The sequence below is a fragment of the Eleutherodactylus coqui genome, chromosome 12 (assembly GCF_035609145.1).
Source record: "Eleutherodactylus coqui strain aEleCoq1 chromosome 12, aEleCoq1.hap1, whole genome shotgun sequence".
NCBI classification, from domain to species: Eukaryota; Metazoa; Chordata; class Amphibia; order Anura; family Eleutherodactylidae; genus Eleutherodactylus; species Eleutherodactylus coqui.
The window spans coordinates 30933803-30953603 of record NC_089848.1 but is presented as its reverse complement, the minus strand read 5'-3'; the positions used below and the strand labels follow the sequence as shown (position 1 = coordinate 30953603).

At 44.7% G+C, this 19801-nt stretch overlaps 1 protein-coding gene across 1 annotated transcript in view; it reads right to left on the bottom strand.

Annotated features, from left to right (window-relative positions):
• Positions 1 to 19801, bottom strand: part of BMPER (BMP binding endothelial regulator) — a 250907-nt gene that overhangs the window by 42442 nt on the left and 188664 nt on the right. The gene's annotated exons all lie outside the window — the stretch shown is intronic.

The window sequence follows — 19801 nt, the reverse complement described above, 5'->3', positions numbered from 1 at the left end:
CTCAGTCACATGGTCGACGATCCACGCGGATCAGTGGCGATACACGCGTATTTCCGCTCAGAAAAGCGTCCGCACCGCAGACGTCCGTACCTGACAAAAAAAGAACATATCGGTGGCAATGGAGCTGGTCATGTGGATTTTCCCCCGCCTGCGTGACTGAGCCCTTATGCTGTATATTGTCTTATGGCCCATTGCTATTTGTTGCACATACACTATTTTCTGTGAACTTTCTGTGGTTATGTATAAACCTGAAATAGTCAAAAACATTGATCTTATTAGGGCCTCATGCCCACGGCCGTGTCTGACTCTGCCAGCGGAATATCGCAGCGGAGTCCGACACGGTGCCCCCCAAAGACCCCATACTTACCCCTTTGAATCCGCAGCACATGACGCTCCAGCAGTGGGCGATGATGCGGCCAGTGGTCGGCGGTGACGCGTAATCACGTGATACTTCCGCTGCACTCACAGCGGAAGTATCGTGTCATGGACAGCTTCCATTGACTACAATGGAAGCCGGCCATGCGTTTTTCTGCGGCAATTAGAACATGCCGCGAGTTCTTTCACGCTGCGGAATACCACAATAGAATTCTGCAGCGTGAACATTGAAAGGCAGAAAGCTATTAGGTTCAGTAATAGCTGCGGGATAACGCCGTGGATTTCTGCCATGTGAAAGACGGCAGAAATCCGTCCGTGGGCATTAGCCCTAAATCATCGATCATTGGCACAATCAGCATGAAGTGTTTGTCTGAGATTGATACAAAGGATTGGATTGTCTTCTTATGTCTTTGTATCTGGTATTGCAGCTCAAACTCTCTCCCTTGAACACTGCAGTTTCAGACACAGCCCATGTGGGGCACTGTTTGAATAAAAGGAAAACTGGCCTTTTTTCTGGTCTGCCAACAACTCTTCTAAGCGTCCATTTTTGACCAAAATTGTAGGATATAAGAATGTATTCAATCCATGTGTGAATGCAGAGATATCCGGGTATATTAACAGTAAGCACTGACTGCGCAGCAGGACAGATGTGCAATATAGATGTTTTACAGGGAAGCTGTCATCAGAAAATGGTCACCTGTGTAAATCACGTTTTTATATTAAACATCGTTTTTAAGAATTTTTGCTGATTTTATTTTTCTAGGTCACAATCTATATTTTAAAGAAATCCTGAAATCCTGCAGTTCTCACTCTGACCACCGAGCCTAGTAATAGTCTGACACTTCCTGTTCTATGGAGAAAACTTTTTAACAGTCATCTCATTATCATCCCAGGTAGATTACACTGAAAGGTAACATGTAAATATAGACAATGCCGAACCTACTGCCCCTCCCTACACAATGATCTCTGCACAGGTCACAGAGCATGACAAGAACAGTCACTCATAGAAGTCAATGGGTCCATTGTGTAAATTGTCTACTGTGTAAATGGCCCATGAGGCTGCTGTAAAACATATCTATACAGCTTAGACAAGACAGCTCCCATAGTCATGTACAGACAATAGAATTAAAAACATCTACAATCCAAAAATAAAAACAGATTACAAAAACTCATTGTTTCCCTATCTGGTTTTAGATAGTAAAAATATAGGTGATACATTCCCTTTAAATTTGTGAACCACACTGTAGAAAAGCCTGCATTCAATTAGGATCATTCTATTTAATAAGACCAATGTGTTACTTGTGGCTGAAGCTTTGTCATTACTTGTGAAGAACAGAAGAGGATGGATGGCTGCGGAGGAATCTGAAAGTACAAAAGCCGAGTTTACGACTGTAATATCCCGGCGGTGTCAGTTCATGTATGGAGTGCAATGTGCTGAGAGCTCAACAGAGAGACATGCAAAAAAGAACAAGTATATTTGTGCTGATTGTGCAAACCAAGTAATAAATCAGAAAGTACAGAACATTGGGATTCTGAAACCTGCAGCCCAATAAAGGAAGAAGGCGTTGGCAAGAAATTGCTATTTTTAAACTGTCGAAAATGCAACTAAAGGTGAGCAGTGATGTAAATCACCAAACAACCCCCCCCCCCCCCCCACAACGGGTTGTCCATGTATGTCACAAGATGACAACTGGCCGTGTAGCCTGTGGAAGCCTGTGCTAAGATGGAAGAATGCATCCTTAGACCAGAGCGGAGAGGGGGCGGGGCCAAGGAGGCGCAGTGGGCAGGTAAGTTACTGCACTTTTCAGTTCTGTTAGGCTGGCCTCACATGTCCGGATTTGAGTGGCGGATTCGGCAATCGCTGTCCACACAGATGGTCTGCAGTAATATGTGGGCATTGAAAGGCATGGACTTTAGCTGGCTCGCTATGATGTGCTGGTAGGAACTGCAGATTCGGTGAGCGGAAGAAAAATGGCAGAATGCTCTATCTTAAAGTGGATTCTGCGCATACGGTCTCCATTGATGTGTATGAATGCGTGCGATCCGCAGTGCATACACAATTAACATTACATATGAGCTGAGAGTCGTGCCTGGAGACCACATAGAAAAGCTAGAACTCTGGCTGGGAAGGAGAGAGAATATGTTCGCCTGGCGGTGGACTGTGTGATGTTCTGATGTCATTCCCTGCTTACGAGCTTTCTTTCACGCAAGTGGTTTATATGCTGACCATACATCCGAGTGGAAAACCGGTCGCATATGTGACTATTCATAATTCATTTCTGCAATCACTCGCAGGTCTCCGCTGTGAGTATCCACAAACAGAATCCGACCCGTTGTGTGAGCCCGGCCTTAGCTGAGTGATACGTTTGACAAGAACAATGTGGCTTCAGTAGACTCATCGCCTTCCTCCTTCGGTCTATAGATGCATTCTCCTGCCCCAAGGGCGGCACAGCCCTAAACCCTTACCCCAGTCTGTTTCCTGGTAAGGGTAAATCCCTTGTAGTGGATGCCACCCAGGATTATCATAGGGAATATAATCCTATGCCAGAGGATCAGTATGGCTACATAAGGGACCGGTCATGCCAGACCAATCTCGTTTTTTTCTGCACGGATGTACAAAAAAATCCGCAGGCCCACCTCCCTATTTGATTTTAACCTTTAAATCCGCAGTGAATCCACAAATGTATTCACAGATGCACTGTGGATCGTAAGCTCCCATAGAGATGAATGGAACCCATCCGCGCGGGATCCACGGTAAAATGGAGCATGCTGCAATTTATTATCCACAAACCAAATAAAAACAAATCTGCAGGTGTTAAATGAAGTGCGGATGCCCAAGGCTTCCCTATGTGCGGCTTGATTTGCGGATCTCACGTGCGGGTGCCACGCACAGGTTCCACAAATCATTGGGCCTTAGGCCGGGGGTCACACAAACAGGTCGGATTCTGCATGTGGGAGGCCTGCAGTGATTTCCATCTGTGATCCCGGCCGGTGGCCCTGCGTACGGCACTTTACTGTATTACACATGACTGCGGAGGCTTACCATCGGTCATGCGCAGTACATGTATTGTATTTCCCGCACTGTTGCTTAGCAATGACGCGGGTACCTGCAGCCCATGTGTAATGTTGATTGCATATGAGCTGCAGGTCACACGCCTTCATTGACATCAAGCCTGGTCTCACATGACCGGATTACTACAATCGACATCCATGCGGATGATCTGCAGTAAAATGCAGACATCATTTTTGAATTTTCCTTCACACTCGCAGATACAAATTGCGTATTCTGCGAGCAGAAGAAAATTCACAGCATGCTCTATTTTACAGCGGAATCCTCATGGACGGCCTCCATTGATGTCAATGGAGGCGTCTGACCCGCAACCCATACACAATTAACACCTAGTATGTGGGCTGCAGGCACCCGTGTCCTCACTAAGTGACGGCAGAGGAAATATAGTGATCAATAAGTCCAAAAACCCTGTACTGTGCATGACCGCCTGCGAGCCTCCATGGTCATGCTCAAAGCAGTTCAGTGCCGTATGCAAGGTCACCGGCCGGGTTTACAGTCGGAATCCGCTGCTGGCCTCACGCATGCGGAATCTAACCCGCTTGTGTGAGTCCGGTCTAGGAACTATTAGGGGTTGATCCAGGGAACAGTCTGATTGCCATTAGGGAGTCGGGAAGGAATTTTTTCCCCAAAAGGGCTAATTGGCTTCTGCTCTTGGGTTTTTTTGCCTTCCTCTGGATCAACAACACAGGAGGTTAACAGGCTGGACTAGATGGACATTGTCTTCATTTGGCCTTACAAACTATGTTACTATGTTACTTACTGATTATGGGCTACTTACTGGAAGGTAGGTACTCAGGGAGTGGATTAGAGAATACTTTATATCTGCTTTGTAAAGCATATTGCTTGATAGAGTTTCGGCTAATATATAGTTGATAGAGGGAACGCTCTCCCATCATTTCCCCGTGTCCTTACAGATGAACCTACATGTTATTGATATTAAGTATGTGAATACTGCTTAGTCTGAAGTATAAAGTGATCGGAGACTGCGCCTTTCACGTAACCCAATTCTGCTGTCCGGTCTAAACATTTTACCGGCTGCGCTCGATGTATGACGCATTGGACAGCACAACCATCACTGCTATTTGATCTGTATCTGCTGGAACTTCAATCGAAGTCTTGATTTCTCCGTAGTCCTCGAGTGAACCAATGACATACCGGGTTCCCGTCAGTATAAATGTCTTTAAAATAAATAAACGGTGGACTTAAAAATCGAACAATTTGCCAGTGAATAATAATAAATCTTCTTTACAAATCTCCTTACATGCACTTATTGTTGTCTTAAAGGCTCCAGCAGATATCTGCTTGCAGAGCTGCTAAGACATATAGTGCGTACGCCGGGCCAGAACACACAGATGTTTCTCATGCACGACAATCCGGATCGTTCCAAACGAAAATTACACTGTTTTTAATAACAAACATTCAGCTGCTGAATCTGATTATAAGATAAAAGCAGCAATAATCCCTTTAATTTGTTTAGGTTTTTTCTAAAAAGCGTATTCTGGGGTCGATCGGCACTCTCACTGGGCACATTTGAATAATGCCCTGCAGAAGTGGAAGCAGATTAAATGCTTGGTTTCGTCGATGCTGGCTGTTGTTGGTGTTCCAGCTCCGGACGTCCCCTAGGACCCCATTCAAGAAGCTGCAGATCCCACTGAGGCTCGTGAAACACTCCCATTAAACTTACTGGCAGGGTTCTAAAGGTGGTGGCTATTAGCGCTAATTAATTAATAAGGCCCTTGGAACAGTTACCACTCTCTTAAGACAGATGCGTGTTGTTGCCAATAACGTGTCGAAGTGATTGATGCCTTTGAAAGCATTTTTAAAACACATTATAAAGTTAATTTTTAAATGGCAATGGAGACTTGGAAGTAAGCTGACTACATTTGGCTCCGACACGGTGTCTGATGTCATTGCTGGGTCTGTAATTGTTGTCCCTTTCTTTTGCCCTTTGTTTGTGTTTGTATAAGGACAGGATGCTATACAACATAATGAGGAGGGTGATAAGCCGGGTCCTGCCGAGTGGAATTAAATAACATAGAAGTAAGTTATGTCTCAGCATTTCACCAATAAGTCTTATCAGTAGTTCTTGATTAAAGACAAAAAGTTCTGCACAAAAGTAAATCTTTTTCCTCTTCCCCATCAGTTACCCTAAAGATGGCCGTAGAGCCACTGAAAGACTGAATGTCTATATGGGAACAAAAACTTTTGGGGGGAAACAAAGAACTGAAAGTTGGATTTCAACTTTGCAAACTTATGGTTTTCTGAAAGACAAGAGGTAACATCGCTGAAAATCCCCACTTCAACCCGGCCAAATAGGCAACTTTCTGGCATTGATGGCCAACTATAGAGCTTGCCAATAAACAATAGACCATCACTTATGTCACCCTGTGGTTAGCTCTGTGAGATGCAGGATATATAGGCTATTAATGTGCCTACAGCCCTGTACAGATCACTTTTCTTGACCAAAACCCATTTTACAATTCAATGGGTTGTCCAGTTTACATATTCATATACTCTGTTAGGGAATTCGGTGTTAATGTGACCTCCGTTCAGGACCCTCATAGTGCAGAGTGGTTACAAAGCATCCCTCACTCTTGATTATCAGCTTTGTCCTGCATTAATCTGACAACCCATTTCATTTCCTGTGTGGTGGCACTTCAGCAGGGGTCCCGTAGCTCCCTCTCCAGGTTTATGTTTGCATTGCCACAGTTGGGCATTGTTCTTTATTGGTATTGTGTTTAATAAGTAATGTGCATGGTAAGTCAGGCCTCTAGTTACTGTGTAGAGAATTACTGTTATTTTGCTATAGCTTTGCTTATTGTTGATCTGATTGGATAATATGAGTCATGTGGTTGGGGACGTAGACACTGAGGATGGAAGTGGACCATTAAGGGATATACATAGAGTGTCATCCAGCGTTAGAGAGAGAGTGTGTAGAGAGCAGGGAGTGGAGAGCGGCAGACGAGACTCGCTGACCAAGGTGCAGCACCACCATTCGGCATTCGGAAGTGACTGCTTGAGAACTCCACAGATTCAAGCTGCAGAGTGAAAGCCGGAGCATACTGCATTTTGTTTGAGACCTTCCCTATCATTCTCATGGCCTGCCATTACCAACTGCTTCATCATAACGATGGCCTACTGTAGTTCGAGTGGACTTTGTCAGCGAATCAAAAGAGTGTTGAGCACTTTTCATTATTTAAGTCCAGAGACTCTTTCTTTGCACAAAAAGGGGCTGTTGGCCTCTTAATAAAAGTTTCATACAGTATGCCGATCCTGTGTTTCCTCTAATACAGCCATTATTTACCATGCAGCAGCCATGTGACTGAGCATATCGCTGATGCCACGGTTAATAGTCCGGTTATAAATCTAGGCCGCTACGGGCCGTGGTAAGTCCCCAGTATGAGTCCTGCCTGCGACCCCTCCGACACACGAGGGCCCTTACAGCACTACAAGGAAATAGAACACTTACTGACAAGTTTTCTCACAGATTACAACTGACTATGGGGGTATCGTTAGCGGGACACATTGTGATCTGTTTATTATAAGAGGTAGGGATTGTCTAAAGCAGAGAACCCCTTTAATTTTTAATAGTTGACCATTGTGTAGTTAAAAAACTCACGACCAGAAAAAGGATTTTCAGCACTGTCGACTGATTATGTGTAACTGTCTTGAAACGGCAAGTGCCCTGCTTGTCCCTTGCAGATTCTCCATAGACCTCTCAACAACCCTTGGATTTGTTTTTATACATAGACCGCTTCCATGTGTCCCGGATAATATTATTGCTAAGTTTAGTTCAATTCCTCTCTGTAGATACCTCCCTGGACATCTCCAAATAGGAATACTTTAATTGTGATGACTAACTACTAGAGATGACCGAGCACCAAAATGCTCGGGTGCTCGTTACTCGAGTCGAACTTTTAGTGATGCTCGACAGTTCGTTTCCAGTAACAGACCCCATTGAAGTCAATGGGCGACTCGAGCGTTTTTGTATATGACTGGTGCTCCGCTAAGGTTTTCATTTGTGAAAATCTTAGCAAATCACCAAAGTCATGTAAAAAACACAGAAACGGATAGGGCAGGCGAGGAGCAACATGCAGGGCTGCATTTCGGGCTCCGAGGTCTCACTATTAAGCCACAATAGTGGCAAGAGTGAGACCCTCCACTGTCAGCATAACGATCGTTCTCCTCTGCCACAGCTGTAACAGCTGTGGCAGAGAAGAACGATGTTAGCCCATTGAATTCAATGGAGCCGACAATACAGCCGGCTCCATTGAAAGCAATGGGCTGCCAGCGAGTGCGGGATGAATTTTCGGGAAGGGCTTAAAAATATAAGCCCTTACCTGAAAAAGAAAGATTTTAGTGTAAAAAAGAATAAAAATGCAGGCATTCTCTTCAATGGAGCCGCTGCTGCTGCTGGCGACTCCATTGAAGACAATGGTCCGCTGGCACACCTGAATTCTTTTCCAAGGAAGGGCTTTACATATAAGCCATTCCCTGGAAATGAATTAAAAGTGATTTAAAAAACAAAAAAAATAGATACTCACCTCCCTTTAGCTGCCAGGGCACAGCCACGTCCTCTCCTGCTGTCCCCTGCACTGTGGTGCTGAACTGCTGTCATTCAGCTGAGAGCTGTGCTGAGCCAATCAGAGGCAGCATTCACTCACCCATTCATGAATTCATGAATGGGTGTGAGTGAGATCTGCCTCTGATTGGTCAGGCTGTGACCAATCAGAGGGAGCTCATTCAGCAGGCGGGGATTTTAAATCCCCGGCTGCTGAATACTACTCACAGCTGTTCAGAGCAGTTCAGGAGGACTGCCGCCGGCCGCAGCTGAACTCCGTCTGCCGAACCAGGTGAGTATATATATATATTTATTTTTACACATTTCTGGATGAATTGCAAGGAAGGGCTTATATATTTAAGCCCTTCCCGAAAATTCATTGTGCGATCGCCGGCAGCCCATTGCTTTCAATGGAGCCGGCTGTATTGCCGGCTCCATTGAATTCAATGGGCTAACATCGTTCTGCCGGGACAAGGTGAGTATTTTTTTTTTTTTACTTTTTACACATTTTAGGATGATTTTCAGGTAAGGGCTTATATTTTTAAGCCCTTCCCTAAAATTCATCCAGCGCTAGCCGGCAGCCCATTGCTTTCAATGGAGCCGGCTGTATTGCCGGCTCCATTGAATTCAATGGTCAGTGCTCGTTTAATTGAGACGAGTACCGCGTGGTGCTCGTCTCGAGTAACGAGCATCTCGAGCACCCTAATACTCGAACGAGCATCAAGCTCGGACGAGTATGCTCGCTCATCTCTACTAACTATATCTCCCTATGTCAATGATACTTATTAACTCTCAGTGCCATTATATATGATATGCAAGTGCCAGCATAGCTATATTCAAAGAAGATGAAAGAAAGTACAGGTAAAGAGGTAAAGATGCCCAAGTTTCTACACCAATATTTTATTTGTTTTTTGCTTATTTAACCTTTTTTTGTTGTTGTTGATTGGTCAGATTTTCATGGAAACATGTCAAATGGGCTTTGATATAGCAATGAGAGACTCATTGGGGATGGGATGCTGGGAAGCAAATGGACTGAATAACTTAGGGCCCTTTTAAACACAACAATTTTCACTCAAAAATCGCTCCAAGCCGTCTTTTGAGCGAGAATCGTTGTGTCTAACTGCACTGACATTGTGCGGTTTTCGTTAAGCCGTCGCAGATCACTGATCTTTCAGTGTGCTGAAAGATCAGTGATCAGTTATCAGGGATTCACAGCGGGATACAGCTGATACTATTGTTTCAGCTGTATCCTGCTCTCTGAAGATAGGCAGGGTATGAAGAACAGAGCGGTCCAGGTGTGTCCTCCATACCCCGCTTGGAGCGCTCGGTTGTACAACAGTCCGGCGCACCATGCAGAGAACAGCTGGATGCAGAAGACAAGCGGGGACAACCCGCTTGTCTTCTGCATCGCTCGCTCGGAGCGGGGAACAGCTGGATGCAGGCGACAAGCGGGGACACTCCGCTTGTCTTCTGCATCCTCCGCTAGGAGCGCCAGGTGGTCACTCAACATTTGAGTGATAACCTTGTGCTGTAAAAAGAACAGAACGATTATTGCTCAAAAGAGTTTTTGAGCGATAATCGTTGTGTCTAAACCAGGCTTTAGCTTTTGGCCATGGGTGTCTATAATAATGGTGTGGAGAACTCTATTGTTTGTTAATAGCTACAAGGTTCAAGAAAAAAGCAGATAAAGAAAAGAGCTTCATGGTAGGCCACAAATAAAAATCAACAGAAGTAGGAAACCCAATCAACATGATAGAGACAAGGCTCACAGGATTCTTTTCTAGATATCAAGTATCTCTATTTGTTTTATTAAATAATGTCTTGAATGTTTTCTCCATAGCATTTAAAGTATGCAAAGTACACCAAGAATCGCCTTCATCCCCCTGATGACCACTGCACTATACACTCCACAATCCCCATGATGAAGCTGTTGCTAAAAGCTTTGGACATCAGGTCACTGAACACAGACTAATAAAGTTGTTCTCTAGAGATGAGCGAGCACCAAAATGCTCGAGTGCTCGTTACTCGAGTCAAACTTTCAGTGATGCTCGAGAGTTCGTTTTGAGTAACGAACCCCATTGAAGTCAATGGGCGACTTGAGCATTTTTGTATATGACTGGTGCTCCGCTAAGGTTTTCATTTGTGAAAATCTTAGCAAATCACCAAAGTCATGTAAAAAACACAGAAATGGATATGGCAGGCGAGGAGCAACATGCAGGGCTGCATTTCGGGCTCCGGGGTCTCACTATTAAGCCACAATAGTGGCAAGAGTGAGACACCCCGCCCCCCGCACTGTCAGCATAACGATCGTTCTCCTCTGCCACAGCTGTAACAGCTGTGGCAGAGAAGAACAATGTCAGCCCATTGAATTCAATGGAGCCGGCAATACAGCCGGCTCCATTGAAAGCAATGGGCTGCCGGCGAGCGCGGGATGAATTTTCGGGAAGGGCTTAAAAATATAAGCCCTTACCTGAAAATCATCCTAAAATGTGTAAAAAAAAAAAAAAATGTATACTCACCTTTCCGCGGCAGCCGGAGTTCAGCCGCGTCTGGCCGCGTCTGGCCGCAGTTCTCCTGAACTGCTTTCTGTAGTATTCAGCAGGTGGGGATTTAAAATCCCCGCCTGCTGAATGAGCTGCCTCTGATTGGTCACAGCCTCACCAATCAGAGGCAGCTCTCACTCACCCATTCATGAATTCATGAATGGGTGAGTGAGTGCTGCCTCTGATTGGCTCAGCGTAGGGACCAATCAGGGGCAGCTCTCAGGTGAGTATATTTTTTTTTAAACTTTTTACACATTTCTGGATGAATTTCAGGGAAGGGCTTATATTTTTAAGCCCTTCCCGAAAATTCATCCCGCGCTCGCTGGCAGCCCATTGCTTTCAATGGAGCTGGCTGTATTGCTGGCTCCATTGAATTCAATGGTCAGTGCTCGTTTAATCGAGACGAGTACCGCATGGTGCTCGTCTCGAGTAACGAGCATCTCGAGCACCCTAATACTCGAACGAGCATCAAGCTCGGACGAGTATGCTCGCTCATCTCTATTGTTCTCCGATTGTTTAACCCCTTAAATGTTACAGTCAGTAGTCATCATGACATCAAAGGTGTTTTATAGAGTGAGGGTGTGCGCTCTGTCATCCCATCAGTTCCCCTAAAATATGATCACGGGGGATACATGCTTTACTATGGCAGCCAAGGGACTAACAAGGGCCCCCAAGTTTGCCATAAACATCTGCCTATTAGGTCATAGTTAGCCTATAGCCTATTAGCCTAATAGTTTGCCTGTCAGTTTAATACTGACAGGCAATAATCCTTTGAAACACAATATATTTAAAGCACTATAGAAGTAACCAAATGAAAAAAACTACTGAAAAATGTATATTTTTTAAAATAGTGCACTACAATTGTAATTACCCATAGAATACTGTTAACTTGTTTTTTTTTTTCACTACATGGTAACCAGCCAGGAAAAAGCGCAAAATAAATTAGTGGAATTTGTTGTTTTTTTTCGCATTCCCTCCTAAACAAATTCTAACAAAAAATGAATAAGTAATATGCATCCCAAAATAATATTGTGAAAATCACAATCTGTCCCTCAGACTGGTACTGCACAAAGTTGACTTTTCTCTATAAAACATTTTTATTGTGCCAAAATACTAAAATAATAATAATAATAATCTTTATTTGTATAGCGCCAACTTATTCCGTGGCAAGATCCTGTGTTACCATTCAGTTACCAGGAGAGCCTGAGGCCTTGTGAAGGCCCTCAGGCCTGCCATGGATCTTTCCCTACTAAGTCCTGCCTGTGGCAGGTCCTAAATGGAACCTATAATGTCATATCAGCACTATAAACTAAGTTTATGGGCTCATAGGACAGGGGCGCTGAGGTCAGGGATGTTTTATTAGACTAACCAGCCTCCCTGTTCCTTCACTATCAACCCTGGAAATCAGCACTTGGTTTGTGCATCTCTGGAGTCAGTGTGCACACAATCATACAGCTCAGATCAAGCGCCATTTCCAGGGCTGACAGCGAGGGAGAGGGGAGGCCAGTGGATATAAACAAGATATTCCCAACCTCAGCATCCCTGTCCTATGAGCCCATAAACTTAGTATATAGTGCTTATACATTGTGACAGATTATAAATCCTGGAAAGGTATAGTATACTGCAATACTGAGTATTCCAAATATTGTACAAGTCATTAAAAGGATTGCTAGCTCAAGATTTTTTTAATTATTAGAAAAAGTTAATGTGCTTTTCCCATCTTTTAATGTAATAAAAATTTGAGGGGCCACTCTGGTAAATACACATTTTTTCATCCCTGCCTTCCTCACCTGATTGCCTGTCACACTCTGAGGGTTACCTCAGTATATTGCAGTCACTTCCTTGTAGTGCAGCCTCCTGTCTGATGCATCAGCACAGCATCAGCTAAAGGCTATACCATTTCTGGATGCTGGATAGACAGTTTAATTATTATTACCTTCTATATAAGTTACAGACCATTAGTATGCAGTCAGAGGGATAAACTGTGATCTCCTCTATTATGACTGTGTGACAGGAGCTGTGTGATCATCATCAGTAACTATGACAGGAGTGTCTGTGCCACCCTCTCAGTAGTTTCTGTGGTAGACTCCATGTTATAGCATCACACAGACAGAGAAACTGACTAGAAACTGAATATATAACCCCAAGTTAATCTGCGCTGCTCAGAATTGAAATCACATGACCTCGGAGGAGAAAGAGGCCAGGAGTTTCATGTAGAAAGGAATTAGCTAACCAGTATAATGCTAGTAATACTAGTTGACTTACATACTGGAGGGAGTTACATAATGAATTAAAAAATTCACCAAGGTGGCCGTTTAAATTAAAAAATAAACATATTTGCAAAAATCCAAAGTCCAATCAGCGAATGCCATCAGAAAAAAACTAAAGAATACCAGAAATACACATTTTTTTCTGACCATATTTCCAAAAACAAAATGTCATAAAAACGGACTGAAAGGTCATGGTACCAATAGAAACTACAGCTTGAATTATCAAAAACAAGCCTTCATACAGCCCCACCAATGGAAACATAAAAAAGTTATAAGGGTCCGAAAATGTCGAAAAAAGTATATTTTTCTTTTAAAATGATATTTTAAACATAGTACAAAAATACTATGTAAATAATCTATACCCATAATAGTACAGACCCACAGACTAAAGCTGACATGTAAAGGTAATGGTGTATTTTGTCTCCACCAAAAGGAGGGGTGGAGACAAGGGTAGGCCAAGTACAGCAGTGGGAAGGGCCAGCCTGACAGCTGCACACACCCTTGTGGCATGTATGCTCCATCACTGGGGGATTGCAATCTCCGCTACTACCGGCTGCAGTCCGCTCCTGATGACCGTGTCAGAGTCCCCACCTGGGTGGAGGTATATGCTACCTGGAGGCTTCCAGTTATGGCACTAGGTAGAGGTAGGGGCTAGGATGCTGGGTGAAGGGTTAGGCTGCTGGTTGGACAGTTAGGCTGCTGTGTGGAGGTTTAGGGTTAGGCTGCTGGGTGGAGGGTTAGTGTTAGGCTGCTGGGTGAAGGGTTAGGGTTAGGCTGCTGGGTGAAGGGTTAGGGTTAGGCTGCTGGCTGGACGGTTAGGCTGCTGGGTGGAGAGTTAGGGTTAGGCTTCTGGGTGAAGGGTTAGGGTTAGGGTGCTGGCTAGAGGGTTAGGGTTAGGCTGCTGGCTGGAGGGTTAGGGTTAGGCTGCTGCGTGGAGGGTTAGGGTTAGGCTGCTGACTGGAGGCTTAGGAAGCTGGGTGGAGGGGATAGGGTTAGGCTGCTGGGAGGAGGGTTAGGGTTAGGCTGCTGGCTGGAGGTTTATGGTTAGGCTGCTCAGTGGAGGGTTAGGGTTAAGCTGCTTGGTGGAGGGTTAGGGTTAAGCTGCTGGGTGGGGTTAGGGTTAGACTTCTGGCTATAGGGGTAGAGTTAGGCTGCTGGCTGGAGGGTTAGGGTTAGGCTGCTGCGTGGAGGGTTAGGGTTAGGCTGCTGACTGGGGGGTTTGGCTGCTGGGTGGAGGGGATAGGGTTAGGCTGCTGGTTGGAGGGTTAGAGCTAGGCTGCTGGCTGGAGGTTTAGGGTAAGGCTGCTGGCTGGATGGTTAGGGTTAGGCTGCTGGGTGGAGGGTTAGGGTTAGGCTGCTGAGTGGAGGATTAGGGTTAGGCTGCTGAATGGAGGGGTTAGGGTTAGGCTACTGGGAGGAGGGTTATGTTGCTGAGTGGAGGGGTTAGGGTTAGGCTGCTGGCTGTAGAGTTAGGGTTAGGCTGCTGGGTGGAGGGTTAGATTTAGGCTGCTGGGTGGAGGGTTAGGATTAGGCTGCTGAGTGGAAGGTTAGGCTGCTGGGTGGAGGGTTAGGCTGCTGGGTTGAGGGGTTAGGGTTAGGCTGCTGGCTTTAGAGTTAGAGTAAGGCTGCTTGCTGGAAGGTTAGGGTTAGGCTGCTGGCTGGAGGGGTTAGGGTGAAGGTTAGTGTTACTGGTAGGGTTGCAGCAAGATCCCCAGGCTCAGAGGGTACTATCCACCAGGGACAGTGTGCCGCGACTCACACCCTCGCATGGCCAGGGAGAGAGTCACAGCAGCGGAGCTGGGGAAGGGATGCCCAGGCTGTAAGTGAAGTTGCCCCCAGCGGCGCCGGCACTGATACCCTCGAACGGCTGGGGGCACTAACAGCAGTGGCACTGCAATGTACAAATGAAGTGCTGGCCACAGCCTGTGACAGGTAAGAGCTCGGGGCAAAATCTTACTATGGACAGCACCGCTGAGGGCCATGGGGATGGGCGGGACATGTACGGAGGTGTGTTTGCGGAAGACAATCCACATGTGGGGGTGTCAGCAAGGATTTCCCTGTCACTGATGCATATCTCCACCCATGACAAGATACAAGATACACCAGTACCCGCTGTAAAAACAAGAGCCCTCAAAAGTAGCAAAATTGCATTTTTTTTTTCATTTTACCCCACATAGTTATTTTTAAAAGTTTTACAGTACATTAAATGGTATATTATATTATGGCCTATGTTGACTGAAAAATGGAAAAAGTATGATTTTTTCGAAAGCAGGGAGGAAAAAATAAAAATGTCCATGTTTCCAAGGGGTTAAGGTCCAAAATAAGTGCAGTATTAAGTGGTTAATTAGGCCCATATAAAAAGTCTTTCATGTACATTATGAAGATGGCCTACCACATGGAGACAGATGTACAGCTAGACTAGGTCTTGTTATTCGTGTGTTCACGGGCAGTAAAACACCGCGACTTATTAAAAATCAATAAAATATTAGTTTAAGCTTTGGAGATCATAGTGGCGGTTGTTGACAATAAGTATCCAATTTAACGGAAATATCCAACAAATAAGGAACAAAACAATAATAATATTGCCGTCATTTGTTACATAATAATGTATCCACAGACGTTCCAGAAATTGAACTTTATGGCAGAAATATTACCTTATGTTCCTGCACTAAGAGGTTTGCCGGATCTGCTCAGCTTCTCTCTGTTCCCCTTTTAATATGGAAAAGTTCTAATAAATGAATATTTCACCTCCTTGATTTTACAATTACATTTTCAATCTAACGCACAGGAGGTTGCGGCGGAGCGGATAAAGCCCTGCCAATGTATAAATGCTCCCTACAAGCCTGACCCAGACATGGACAGAATATCTAGTAGACAGTTCAGGGGGATCCGCATATTTCATTGGAAAAGCTCAAAAGGTTCCTTTGTGTTCATTACAGACCCCATTTTCACTGACATCTGTTAGACCATTTTAATGTTGAGTTAAACAGTTTGTATCCACACTGCAGGTCAAGTCATAAAAACATGCGAGCAGACCGGCAACTCCTTAGCACAGATAATACAATGCCAGAGTGTAGGCAAGGCTGTCAGATCCATGGCAGGGAAATGCATAGAAATGGTGCATACAGCAAAGAGACCTGGGAAGAATCATTGCAAGCAACTACAAGGGAGAATGGGAGCAGTTGCCTGTAGCAACCAATGGGAGAGAATGATTTACTGTTCTGGGCACATAGCATCGTGTATGGTCATAGACTAGAAGTACCAAGAGGAAATCCAGCTCAGCCGATGGCGGAGCATGAAATGTAAAAAGTACCTTTAATTACAAAAAATATGGAAGAAAATAGAGCATTAGGGCTTTAAAAACTGCCGTCAGTTTTTCAGCGCTAACAGCACCCTTGAGCCGGCTTCACACAAACCAATTTTTTTGCGCGCAATACGCAGTGCATTGGACCTATTCATGTCAATGTGTTCATTCACATGCGTGTATTTTGCGTGCACATTTTCAAACATGCTCTCTTTTTCTGTGCATTTGCGCTCCAAAGGTCCCCATAGAAGTCAATAAGGGTGCGCAAATACAAACGAAATACACAAGCAAATGCGTGATACACTGCGCAATTCCGGTGCAAAAAAACCCATCAGGAACTAATTACCTATGTAAATTGGTACGTTTGTTTCCTGCACACGAATGAACATCCCCTGAGTGGCAGAAAAAGTACAGTACAATACGCCAAAACACACGCAAACAAGCCTCGTTCATAGCGCAAAAGAGCTACAACTATTCTACATGCTGTTGGTTGATCGCGTCTGTGCTCTGTCCTTTTAGTATCAGGGTGGTTGGTGAGCTGCAATGTCTTTTCTAATTTTTTGATGGTCATAGACTACAGAAGTGCATAGGCAAGGCTTAATAGGCTTCATTTACTAGGCTTCAAATTGGTACCTTACATGTTGGAGGGGGTGATGGGGTGGGTCGGAGAGAGGGTCCCTCCTCTGTCTATCTGCTTAGATACCACAGTCAGCATGGATGGCGACATCTAGGGAGTCAAATGGCTGACATCTGAGCTGGCTCCAATCACAGCCATTGCTAGCGGTGGCATCTGATGAACACAGCTGTCACCCACCAGGTATGCAGCAGGCTTGTCTCCTTGGAATGCTCCATACATTCCCTGGTAATGGAGGGAATACATGCATGCACTCTTTTGCAAAGGAGTTATTTATATTAATTTTTAAGCAGATTGGAACTATATATATAGCACTGTAATCAGGAAACAATGAACGGGACCAGGTGCTATGATGTGCCATCAATATTAAAGGCCCAGAAACAGGAGGAGAAACTTTTGTAATGACATTTTTATAGTAAAGGTTTTCTTTCTATTGCTTTGCTGTTGTAGAGTCTGAGCAACTCCTTCACATAGCTGGCTGCCTGCTACTTTCGACATACAGTAGATATAACAGCACATTGCTCCTGAGGGCCCTTTTACATGGGACAACCTATCGGGTACAGGTGCCCAACAAGTTGTCCCAGAGATGATTGTTCCAGTGCCATTACACAAGAATGATAATCACTGAGTGAATGGAGGTGGAGTGGGCCGGGCATTGTTCTAATCCACCCAGCTCCATCCACAATAAACAGGCAGTTGCTCATAGATAAACTACTGCCTGTTTACATGGTCTGATTGTCATTTTTAAATTTAATTAATGCATTAACTGAACGGCGAACGAAAAGGTAACGAACCATCATTCATCGGTTAGTCTGTGCATGCATTTACACTGAATGACCATTCAGATCGCAGGAATCCAAACGATTATTGGACCATGTAAAAAGGGCTTGACTGTACGCTTTCTCTCTCCGTCCCCTTCCTCCTCTCAGTATTGCTGATAGCAGTAAGGAGAAAAGAGGCTTGTATACAGCAGATGAGCGAGGCGGAAGGAGGGTGGGGGTCGGCTATCCAAGTTTTCAGCCAGAGCAGATAACACCCTCTATAATGAATCAGAGTATAGATAAGGAGGAAAGTACTGAACAAGCAGCCTGGAGAGGAGCAGCAAATTACCCAAACTATGAATACAGGAAAAGGAGATGACTCCTACAGAGAGAGGGATACACACAGTCCTCAAGATCAGCATCTGTTAGCACAAGGGAGAGGAGATCTCACATGGGCAGAAAAAGAAAGCAGTATAGGAACAAAGCTGCTGTTAGGTTCCAGCACAGCACAAGCCCCCCACAGGCGGGGGTTTATTGGGCTGGCTGGGTGTTGATTTCTCCGGCTAGCCGGTCCCCCGAGTCTGCTGCTCATGTAGCTCCTCTGCTAGAGGCTGCTGGTCTTTCCCCTGTTTGTTCAGTCTGTACGAGTGGCTGGACTTGAGGTCTGGTCAGTCCTGTTTGGGGTGCATGGTGTTCTATGTTGTATGCTGTCCCTGGCGTTTTAATGTGGGCTGCGTTTAGTTCTGCTATGTTTCGTTTGTCATCTGGGTCTGGGTGGGTTCTGCATGCAGGCAGGTTTCAGGTGGAAGTTGAGTAGGGACCCGCAAGATAGCAAGGACCCTTGAAGTGGGCTCACGGGCTTGGGTATCTTGGCCAAAATATGAACTAGTGCCTCGAACATTCTGTGGTTGATCCATCTGGCTATGTGTGAAGGTGAGGGTTTTGAGCTTTTGTCAGTCAGTGTGTTATGTCTGTCCATGAGTCATGTCCACTGTTTCTGAGTACCGACAGGGTTTCACCAGTTCCTGAATAGGAATGACGTAGCAGCCGCACTTATAAAATGAGTAAATGAAAGGTAGTGAAGACAGCAGTATTCCAGACATACAGGCCTCACATCAAGTCTCAATTACTTGGAGAGACATGTCTGTATGAGAAAAGTTTGAAACTAAGAGAAGGTTGGAAAATGCTACCAAGGTGTCTAAAAATGAATGAAAGATAGAAGACTGCAGCCTTTAAGGGCCGTTCCAGTGATTTTTTTTTTCAATTAATTCATTATGTAGCTATCCCCCTAGTATATATAAGTAATATAGTGTTAGTTATTTCTCTCTATCTGAAATGTCTGGCCTTTTTCCTAAGATTGTCATGTGATCTCAGTTCTGACCAGCTCTGATCTATTTGGGGTTATGGATTCATTTTCTAGTCAGTTTCTTAGTTTGTGTGATGCTGTTACATGGATCTACCACATAAACGTCCTAGAGGTGGATACAGAATCTCCTATCAGTTACTGGTGATGATCACACAGGTATAATAGAGGAGATCACAGCTTATGCCCCTGGCTGCATGCTTTTGGTCTGTAGCTTATTTAGAAGATTATAGGAGCTAATAATAATTAAACTGTCCCCCCTGCAGAAAGAAATAGTATAGTTGTACTGATGCATCATGGGATAGCTGTGAAAGTGAAGCCAAAATCTTCCATCATCAAGATGGTGGCTGACAAGGGGGTACACTGCAGGGAGGTGACTGGAATATGTAAAGGAGGCCTCCAGAGTGTAGGACAAGCAATCAGGTGAGGGGAGCAGAGATGGAAAAAATGTGTTTTCGCCGTAGTGGGCCTTTAAAATTTAGTCCAACTTTTTAAGTCAAGACAGCAACTAATATATGAAAAACATCATTGTTTTATTTCCGGAGATTTCTATAGCCTTTCTAAGATAGTCTAGTTAAAAGTAAGCCTAAGGTGGGGTTCACATGGAGCGGAACTGCCACAGAATTTCCATGCTGACCCTCCCCACCGTAATTCTGCGACATTTACAGCAGCAGCAAAGTGGAGGAGATTTTGAAAATCTTGTCCACAAGCTGCAGTAATAATCTGCACAAAACTGTGTGGAAATTGGCTTGCGGCGCAATTTCAAAGTATTTGAATGGTGAGAATCTAAGGCCACTATCACATAAGCCGTCGGCAAAATGCCACGGCTGTGATTGAGCGCAGGTCTGTGAGGCGCCATTGAAATCAGTGGGAGCCTTGTACCATTTTTTCCGCATAGGGGCCACGGGTCAGATTGACTT